Below are 10,775 nucleotides of genomic sequence, written 5' to 3'. Positions count from 1 at the left end.
TGCAAGTTGGCGTCCCTCAAAAATGTTAAAGTTTTAAAGAGAACGTCACCTCCGTTTTGACGTGACGTCATTTTTAAAAATTTCAAAAAGTCATTTTGTCCCGGACTTTTCCCCAAAAACGCTTTGAGATAGAGGCTTGAAATTTTTAATGTTTATGATTTGGTCGATTTACCTCTGTTATAAGGCTCGAAATGAAAATCTGTCACTTCCGGTCGAAACCGGAAGTGAAACAAAATTTTCGAAAAAATGAATTTTCTGATTTAATCAAAAATGAATATGTGTTTTCTAGAGCTTATTAAGCTGAATCTAACACTGAAAATATTTTAAAAATCGGACGATGCATTACAGAGATATCGGGGTTTAAAAATTGATTTTTCCGGAAATTTTGATTCCGCATCCTTGGTTTAAAAAATAGCATAATGTTTATCGTAAAGTTAACTCGTACCAAAAAAAATTGTTAAGTCGTACTTAAACACATTCGGATTTTTTTTGTTAAGTCGCTCTTAAAATCAAAAAGGTTTTCGTTAATTCGTACTTAAAATCATTCGGATTTTGTTAAGTCGTACCAGGAATTATTCGATTTTTTCATCTTTTTTTTAAATTACTCTTGTTATTGGTTTAAGAGCTCTGCTTTTTACAGGAACTTCCAGCTTTACTTCCGACATTAACGGAAGACCCACTCGTTGCTTTGCAACGAGCTTTGCTCTAGTTATTATTAAGGTCTTCCGTTTCCAACGGAAGACCTTATTGTTTTCGTTCGGTTTCTTTTTCCCTATTATTAGGGTTTTCCGTTTTTCAACGGAAAACCCTTCTGTTATTCTACTGTTTCTTATTATTATTTTTTTTTTTATCCGCAAATTTTGTGTAGGCCATTTCTCGTACATTTGTTGTCTGATTGTTATGAAACTTTTAGGGTATGTAGACAATGTTAATATCTCGAGACGTTTTTTTCAAATTTTTAAAATTCACTTCCGGCTATGAGTTATTGCCCTTTAATTGAAAATTGGGGGGTCTTTTGTCCAGAGTTGATCTTGGGAACTACAAAAGATAGTTGCATGAAATTTAGCAGAATTGTTGGTAACATTTTATAGTTTTGCTGGCATGAAAAGTTTGGCAAAATGTTTTTTAGTTTTTGAGCTATTTGCCGGTAAAGTATAAGGTTTTGGGGGGTCTGAAATTTTGTTGTTTTTTGTATAATAACCTTTAAACTAAAAATATTTTGTTAATACATATAGAGCAAAAGTTGTTTAGAATAACGAGAGCTTTCATTTAAAATTAAGAAAAAAGGGCTGGCCCCTATAATTAGGGGTCAGCAGCTCATACACGTAATTTTCTGATAGCAAAAATCATTATCATTTAATGAAAAAAAATGAATTCAGTTATTGTTAATATATTAAATAATGTCATTTGGTATCAAATTAAACAAGTTCTGTGCTATATTTTTTTTCAAATTTCTTAAAACAAATATGTGAGAATCGTACATGAACGAGTTAATATGTCTACATAGACATACAAGCGAACAAATGCCACTTTAAGGCACAGGCGTTTACTGCATTACGTTGTGTTGCGTCTTAGATAAATTGTTGTGATTCAATTTCATTTTTTTTCATCTATATCATTTATGAATTCAATGAACACACATTATTTAAACGTTCTATGTGCAACTATTTGTCGGGGTGCCCCTGTATGTAACCCCCGCGCGCGCGCCGAATGTAAACAGTAACGAACGGCATTGTAGAAAAGAGAGAGCCGTAATGCAGAAGAGAAGTTGTGTATTCTTTCGGTGTATACATGCATTTTCAAATTACTGTGAAACATATGAACATGCACAGGGAACAATACTACATATTTGTTTAAGGAGGATATTTTTCTCGTGTGAATCGTTTACGAGGAAATTCTGACAGCCACACTTCTGTCGACGATCAGCCGTTGATAAGCTACGAGTAATAAAGGAGAAAAGATGGACATTAAAGTGTGTGATTTATGTGGATGTTACTGAAGAAGGTGAGGCTTTTACTCCTTTTAAAGTTTCTTGTTAACTGGTTAAAATTTAGTATATAGTATAGATGTACATGTAAGTTAGATGTTTTTGTTATGATGTGGGTGTTTGTTTACTAACGTGTAATTTTTACATGTTTCATGGATGTTTAGACTCGCTCGAGGTTCATGGGGGACTGGAAAGGGTAACTGAATTTATCTATTTAAAAAAATAACAGATTGTGAATTTTCAACTCAAAATTCAAAGCAGGGTCTAATTAGAAACATATCATATATTCTTGTGCAGAAGACTCCAAATGTAGTCATGAATACCCTGCAGACATAACTTCAAGTAAATAAAATTGTATACTTCGGACTTCAGAGTTAAAACATGACTTTAATATCTTTATGATGCCGATCATAGTATCATTAGAGAGGTTTAGCAGACCAACGGGTACCCGGTACATGTACTTCTACATGTAGGTTACAAGTTAGAACTATGCGTACCATTCTACCAGTTCACATAATTTTTCTTGTTTAGCAGTTATGATGTGTACCGGTACTTAAATTGTCTTTGTTAATGTTTTAAATGTAATTTTTTATTCTCTTTTTTTAATCTGACTACTGGCAGTACTGGCGTGCGAGCAGTTCTCGCCGAGGACCATTTCTCGCTGGTGCACTGTTACATCATATTTTCGTATGTAATTTTATGTGTTGATAAAATGACGTAACAATGCTCTGGTGAGAAATGGTACTCGGCAAGAACTGATCGCACGCCAATATTGATTAATTACAGACAAAAACTGAAGGTAACGAGTGTTATTTTTTATTGAACAACATTGTTTAAAATAATTCTTTATATATGTGACGATCAGACCGGTTTGAATACCAGTGCCAGATAGCTCAGTTGGTAGAGCACCTGACTAGAGATTCAGGGGGCCCAGGTTCAAATCCCGGTTTGGTCCTTCATTATTTCTCCCATCCTGTTACAATATTGGTGTTGTGACCAACCCCTGGAACTAACAGGTTAACTCGATCCTGCCAGGGGTGATCTTCGAGGGTGAAGATCATTTAAGGGGGGAGGAATGTGACGGTCAGACTGGTTTGTATACCGGTGCCAGATACATGTAGCTCAGTTGGTAGAGCACTTGACTAGAGATTCAGAGGGCCAGGTTCGAATCCCAGTTTGTTCCATCGTTATTTCTCCCATCTTTTACATATACATGTATATCAGATATATGACAGATGATTAAGGGTCATCACATGTTTTGCAAGATGCAATAAGTGTTAAAAACCTTTACTTTACAACACAATACATTTAAGTGAATATTTATGTTTCTTGTTATTATTTGGTGTGGTTTTCTTGACAGTGTCGCATAAACAATTTACCCGCTCCTAAAACACAAACTTTCTTTTTGTGGATTCAGCTTACCGCTGATTGGCTGCTGTTGCAGCAGACAAATAAGATATGCACGCACAAAACACAATGAACTTATCAGAGAATGAGTTGAGTTTTTTTCAACTGTTGGAATTTGGGTATTTTTTTTTAAATGTATACTTGTGACAAAACATATATGTGGTACATACAGCTGTAGCTTTATGAAGAAAATTTTGGTTAGACCATATATACCTATCATGCAAGTAAATGATATTTACAAAAAACTTGCCATTTATGGCGCACGAAATATACGCTAGTTTTATAAAGATTGACATACATGTAATGTACCACATTCTGTGAAAAATAATCTACCGGTATTAAAAATTCTTCATTAAGTTTACTCATACATGTTTTATGCTTATTACACATAGTATTGTTTTTAAAACATGTAATTTATAAGAAAATAAACAAAAAACCTCGCTAAATTTATTTGCCAAAAAAAAAAAAACACAGTAGAATTGATAAAAAATGGTATACCAGAAGCTAATACCAGTACATGTACTTTGACGCTGTTCGGTGGGTAATATTCGTTTGTAATTTACGAATTGAAATATTGACTGTTGCACTACAAGTACGGTACCGTAATAAACTCTCTCTCTCTCAAACTCTCTCTCTCTCTCAATTTGATAAGTGTTTATACCTATGAAAATTTATTAATATTATATTATGACTTGATATGCAAATTTTTGATCTTGTACTGCCTAAATGTTATATCATGTATTGGGATATGTCATACTTATTACACTGCATGGTCAGTGTATTTTTTACAGAAATACTATGCATATGTTAATGTAAACACAGCTATTACTAGTACATGTACATGTATGTAAACACAGCTAATTATTTTTTTTTTTTATTTCAGCTCAAAACAGCCTCTTGTAACCACATGGCTTTTACCGGTACCTGTTGATTCTTGTGGGTCAGCTCCTGAGATTAACCTGTCACCTCTATCCACATGCATATTCCTTGTGTTTTACAGACTATTTACCGGTAATTCAAATTAAATCCAATAATGCATGAACAATAATGGAACTTGAAGAAAGTATCATGCCATGTTGTGGTTTGTGTTTGATAAGAAATTATGAAAACAAAATTAAGGCTGTTTAAAGAAATTCATAATTGCTGTGAAAATTTGTTTTTCAATAAAAGTATGCAATTATGTTTCCTTTATTTTTTATTTCATAAAGATATTTAGATGTGTTTACATATTTGAAAAATCCCCCCCCCTCCCTCTATTTAATTGTCTGCATTAAGATTACATGTAGGATATGTAAATGTACATTTGACTTTGAAATAACATCTGCTATGATAATTACTTTTGAAATGAACAAGAAACAACCTATTTCTACCTTTCTAAGGTATATATGCAGAAAAAAAGTAGAAAAACATGTCAAATTTGAACATATTTCATTGAAATCAACTCTGTCTTCAGCTACCTGGGTGTGTTTGAATTTAATTCTTATTTATGGCAGATATTGTCTAACTTGTAGGTTGTAACTTACTGTTTTAGCATGGTTAGAAGGAGACTAGAAATCAGAATAGATTAGATATTCACTAAATATGATTGTTAGCTTACTTTTTTCATGAAAACAAGAAATCACAAGCAGGACAGCTGTCTATTTGTTAATTAAAATGGTACAAATCATACAATAAACAAATAAAGATCAAATTTTAGAATCATTGATGATTGTTTTCAAATATGTGTGAGAAATTACTCAAGGAAATTGCCACACGTTTCATAAAATTAGGTAAAACATTTCAAACCATGACTTTTTATGAAAATCAAAAGATTGGGGGGGGGGGGGGGGGGTTATACATGTAAGGGTATTTCTAAGTGATGTGAAGCTTTTATCATGATTATATCATGTAGGCATATGTTGTATTGAATAAGGTTTCTTTTTAAAGGTGGTTGAACAACAGTTGACCTCTAAAAGGTCAGGTAAAGATGTTTTACTATGGAGAACCCTGTAAATCTGTGTTTACTAAAGGAAATTGGAAATGGTGGGTTCACTTAAATGGCCATATTTTTATTAAACCTCAATGGAATTGGCAATATGTGGTATTCTTTTTCTCAGAATTGCATTAGCTTTCTTATTCTAAGACAAACCGTTTTTTCATAAAAATGTTAGTGTACTAAGTTAAAGGTACAAGGAACAGTTTCGGATAAAGTACCGTCAATATTTTTGTAAAATTGAGAGTGACTGTACTTGAAGGTTTATCATTGTTGCGTAGATTCATGAAATGAATTTTAATGATTATCAATAGTTAGAGGGATGTCTCTTGTTGGAATTGGTAAGCAATATTAAGGCCCCTAATTTTAAGTACATGAGAAGCAGAAATAAATTGTGAAACTTGCGGCTATGACAGATGTGTTGACTTTACAGTGAAATTGAAGGTTACAAACAGGAGGTTATATAACATGAAATGTAGGTGGATGGGATATTATATGCCTATTTAGTATTTACTGGGTATGAGGACAAAAGCAAGTTTATTGTCCCCCAAGACAGCAACTATTTAATGAGGCAAAGCCAAGGGAAATAGTTGCTGTGGAGTGGGACAATAAACTTGCTATTGTCCGAATAGTCAGTTAATTGGTATTTCATTATACAGAAGAAAACTTTATTTGTCAGCAATGCAGAATTTCTTGATGATAAACAAATTAGAGTTAAATCAAACTTTGTATTTAATGCGGCGATCTTATTAGGTCAGAGGTGTTCCGAGTTTAAGGTGATATGGGACACTTCCATGTTGTGACGTATTGTTTATCGAAATAAACAATAAAATAAAGTGTAATTATATAAGTACATGTAGTTTCTTTTCAAAAATGGTCACCTAACTCCTTAACGCAGTTGGTTAGAGGGTTTACTAAGAACCTGTAAGTCATGAGTTCGAATCCCGCTGGGGTTTTTACAATTTTTACCTTTTCAAATATTTTTAAAAGCTATTTTTTGGTTAAATATTGTAAAATTTGAAAATTCTAAACCGGTGAAAATTTTTCAATTATATTATAGCATTGAATGATTTATTTTTGACGTCGTCGTGTCAATAACTGCCGTCAGGTGAGCAGACAAATTGAATAACGCGCGTTAGCGCGTTATGATAATTTGTCTACTCACCTGACGGCAGTTATTGACACGACGACGTCAAAAATAAATCATTTAATGCTTATATTTACATTCCCGTACTGAAGAAATCAATTGTTTACTTAAATAAATCGATATAAAGTGCAGATCACGGAGGGAGTGAATAAGTAACAGCAAGAACAGCTGTTTTGTAAAACCGGTTTAAACTGGTTTTCACATAGACTGTTGAGATGAGATCGACGAGCATGAAAATATAATCCATGATAAATAACTCTTGAAATGTTGCTTTTAACAATAAAGTCCACTTTTTGTTTAATAAATATAAAACATGGTGTTTTGACAACGTTCATGAAATACATTTTTTAACTGATAACATAGAAATCACGGTTTAAGAACTATTTATGTATATTACTCGTAAATTCATACGCAGTGAATAGGTGTTGCATTTAGAGGCATTTAAACATCACGGAATTTAATGGGAAAACACAGTAGAATGTAAATATAGTACTTTAATCCACATTAATGTCGACAGATGTCCCATACCACCTTAAAAAGGAGGGAAATCAAATTCTGCTGATGAATGGTTTTGATGACTATTCACCAAGGGCAGATAGCATGGATACTATTTTAAATTAGATAAAAAGGCATGTTTATGCGGGCGCCTTCTAGTGATCAATTTGTCCGTCTGTCCATCCGAGATTGCTTGACTGGAGCATAGCTTCTCTCCCCTTGGCCCAATCTGGCTCATACCTCATCCACAGGGTTCCTTTGGTTGAAGGATGCGCAGTGACCTTGAACCATGTTTTTAGGTATAAGGTTAAGGTCATAGCAGAATTATATATATAAAATCCTTGTCTGGGGCATATCTTTTTTCCCTTTGGTCCAATATGGCTAATACTCGCAGAGTGTCTCTGTGGTTAAACGATGTGCAGTGACCTTGCATGAAATTTCTAGGTAACGGGTGAAGATCATATCGGATCATGCAAAAATCCTTTTTTGAGAGCATATATAATTTCTACTAACCCCTATTTGGCTCAGACTTCACAGAAGCAGAGCTTTTGAGTAAAGGGTGAAAGGGTGTGTAGTGACCTTGAACCTATTTTCAGTGAAAAGAAACTGTGAAGGTCATAGCAGAATTATATTTTTTAAAATCCTTGTCCGGAGTATATCTTCTCTCCCTTTGCTCCATTCAGCCTCATACTTCACCCACATGATGCCTTTGATCAAAATATATGCAATGACCTCGAATGATATTTGTAGATGAAGAGTCAAGGTCATATCAGAACACACAAAAATCCATATTTTAAGAGCATAGATATACTCTCCTTTTAGCCCCTATTTGGCTAATATTTTACCTTTACAGAGTTTATTGGTTAATGGCGTGCAGTGACCTTGAACCAAGTCTGTCAATGTGAAGGTCATAGCAGATCTTTATAAAATTAGTTTAAGACAGTAGATTATTTTCCAAATATGCTTAATCTTGGTCAGATTGAACAAAAATGCATGTATGTTAGGGGGAATGAAATTGAATTAAAAGTTCTATGCCAGCTGGAAAAATTTCAAGTTAAAGGTCAAGGTCAAAGCATAATCCTCTGAAATAACATAAGCGGGGCCCTTTGAAATGTTCACCATTTCAATGTTGTCTGGTTCATAGTAATTTTACATAGAAAATATTCACAGAGGTACAGTAAAGTAAACTTTACATCGATAAGTTTCTGACAATTAATGACGCAACGAGCACACAGAACGAAAGGTCAACCCTTTGAAAAGCAGTGAAGAGGAAAAGTTGCTCAGAATTATGTTTTAAACAAAATTGATTTTTTACGTAAATTTTAATTTTGCATTCTGGGTTAAGAAAAAAGATGTTAGTTCAAGGTAAAGTTAACTTGTACCTAAAATGAAGTCAAATTTGTTAAGTCGTACTTAAACACATTGTTTTTTTGTTAAGTCGTTCTTGAAATGGTTAAGGGTTTTTGGTTAAGTCGTACTTAAAACCATTCGGATTATGTTAAGTTGTACCAAAAATCATTCGGTTTTTCTTTTTATCTTTTTGTACTTAGGTTTCTTTGTTACTAGATTAAGAACTCTGCTTCTTAGACGTACTTCTAGCGTTGCTTTCGACATTAGCGGAAAACCCACTCGTTGCTTTGCAACGAGCTTTGCTCTAGTTATTATTTTTTTTCTTTTTTTTTCCAACCAATTTTGTGTACGCGATTTCTCTAAAACCACTCCACCGATTTACATGAAACTTTCAGGTCTGATGGATAATGATCTGAACCTTATTGGAAATTTTTTTTAATGATGACGTCACTTCCGGTTTTGAGTTATTAACAATTTAACGATTTTCAGAGGGTCGGTGTGTCCAGGGGTAAACTCAGAAACGATTTAAGATATTGAGTTCAAAATTTCAGGGATTATAGACAAAAGGTTGTAGATCTGACATGTGGTATATATATTTTCCTGTGACCAAAAGCACCGAAGCTCGCCCGAGCTCGAAAATTACAGTTAAAAAAGCGTCGTGATTTTTCGTGGTTTTCTTTTAATATCTCTTTTCTCGATTGTATTTTGTTATAATATGTAGAACAAAAAATCTTTATAAAGTAAAGAGCTTTCATATGACATCAAGAAAAAGGGGCTGACCCTTCAAATAAGGGGCTGAGGGGGCTCTAAAGTCTTTTAATGATAACTTTTTACTGTGAAATATTTTGTGATACGTTATAGAAGAAATTATGTTCATTCTAACGTTATCTACCTACACATGGCAATCATTTACTCATATGTTACGTAATTAGGGATTTTAAGGGGCCAGAAGTCCAAAACTTTGATGCTCAATATCTCAAAATGGAGGAAAATTTTGAAAAGCAATATTGAACAAAAGATGCTCAAAATATTAAGCTTAACAATAATTAACCATTACTTCTTTGTTATGCGGTCCCTAAAAGGAGTTACAGGGTCGACCCCTAAAACGACCCTCTCAAAATATCTCGAGAACGGTACAAAATTTGTAAACACATGTTGAACAAAATGTGTTTGAATTGATTAGAGCTTTCATTTAAAATCATGAAAAAGGGGCAGGCCCTTCAAATAAGGGGCTGAGGGGGCTGTAAAGTTTTTTAATGATAACTTTTTACTGTGAAATATTTTGTGATACGTTATAGAAGCAATTATGTTCATTCTAACGTTATCCACATATACATGGTAATAATTCCCTCCTAGGTTACGTAATTAGGGATTCTAAGGGGCCAGAAGTCCAAAACTTTGATGCTCAATATCTCAAAATGGAGGAAAATTTTGAAAAGCAATATTGAACAAAAGATGCTCAAAATATTGAGGTTAACAATAATCAACCATTATTTCTTTGTTATGTGGTCCTTTAAGGGAGTTAAGGGTCGGCTTCTAAAACGAACCTCTCAAGATATCTCAAGAATGGTACAAAATTTGTAATTACTTATTGAACAAAAAATGTTTTAATTGATTAGAGTTTTTATCTGAAATCTTGAAAAAGAGGCTGGCCCTTTAAATAAGGGGCTGAGGGGGCCTAAAGTCTTTTAATGATAACTTTTTACTGAGAGATATTTTGTGAAAGGTTATAGAAGCAAATATGTTTATCCCACAGTTATAATATATCCAAGCAATGTAATGATTTTTTCATGTGTTACGTAATTAAGGGTTTTTAGGGACCAAAATTCAAAAGTTTTGGACACCCATATCTCAGAAAGGAAAAATATTTTGAAATGCAGTACAGAAGAATAGTTGTTCAGAATGATGTTCTTAACAATATGTAACCTCCAAATTTTCGTTAAAGGGCCCCTTTAAGGAGAAATTGGATCGGCCCCTAAAACCTCCTTTCTCATATATCTCCAAAACGGTAACGAATTTTTGAACATTTGTTGACAAAATGTGTTTAGATTTAAATGTCCTTTCATTTAATATCAAGAAAAAGGGGCTGGTCCCTTAAATTAGCGGATCAAAGGGCTCTAAAATCGTTTATCTGTAGCCCTTTCAAGAGAGCCATTTTGTGAAAGGTTATTAAAGATAGATTAGGTATAATACTTTATTATATACTAACAATATAACGATTTTCTCTTGTGTTACCCAATTAGGGTTTTTAGGGACCAGAGGTAAAGAAGTTTAATCTTTTTTATCTTAATTGGAAGAAATGCTAGTATTTAATAAAGCAATGTAAGAGAACTTATAAAAAGTGGTACAAAAAAGCATTAGTACTTCACTCTTTTTTACCATATCATGTTTTGTTGTCGAAATTCAAAGTCGATGAT

General features: G+C 33.4%; 1 long non-coding RNA gene across 1 annotated transcript; it reads left to right on the top strand.

Annotated features, from left to right (window-relative positions):
* The first annotated feature begins 1,649 nt into the window (after positions 1-1,649).
* Positions 1,650-4,574, top strand: LOC128164350 (uncharacterized). The gene is made up of 2 exons (XR_008240932.1): positions 1,650-2,004; positions 4,278-4,574. It is a non-coding gene; the product is annotated as an uncharacterized LOC128164350 (long non-coding RNA).
* The last annotated feature ends 6,201 nt before the right edge of the window (positions 4,575-10,775 follow it).

This window comes from Crassostrea angulata, chromosome 9 (assembly GCF_025612915.1).
Source record: "Crassostrea angulata isolate pt1a10 chromosome 9, ASM2561291v2, whole genome shotgun sequence".
NCBI classification, from domain to species: domain Eukaryota; kingdom Metazoa; phylum Mollusca; class Bivalvia; order Ostreida; family Ostreidae; genus Magallana; species Magallana angulata.
This window is presented reverse-complemented; position numbering and strand designations above follow the sequence as displayed.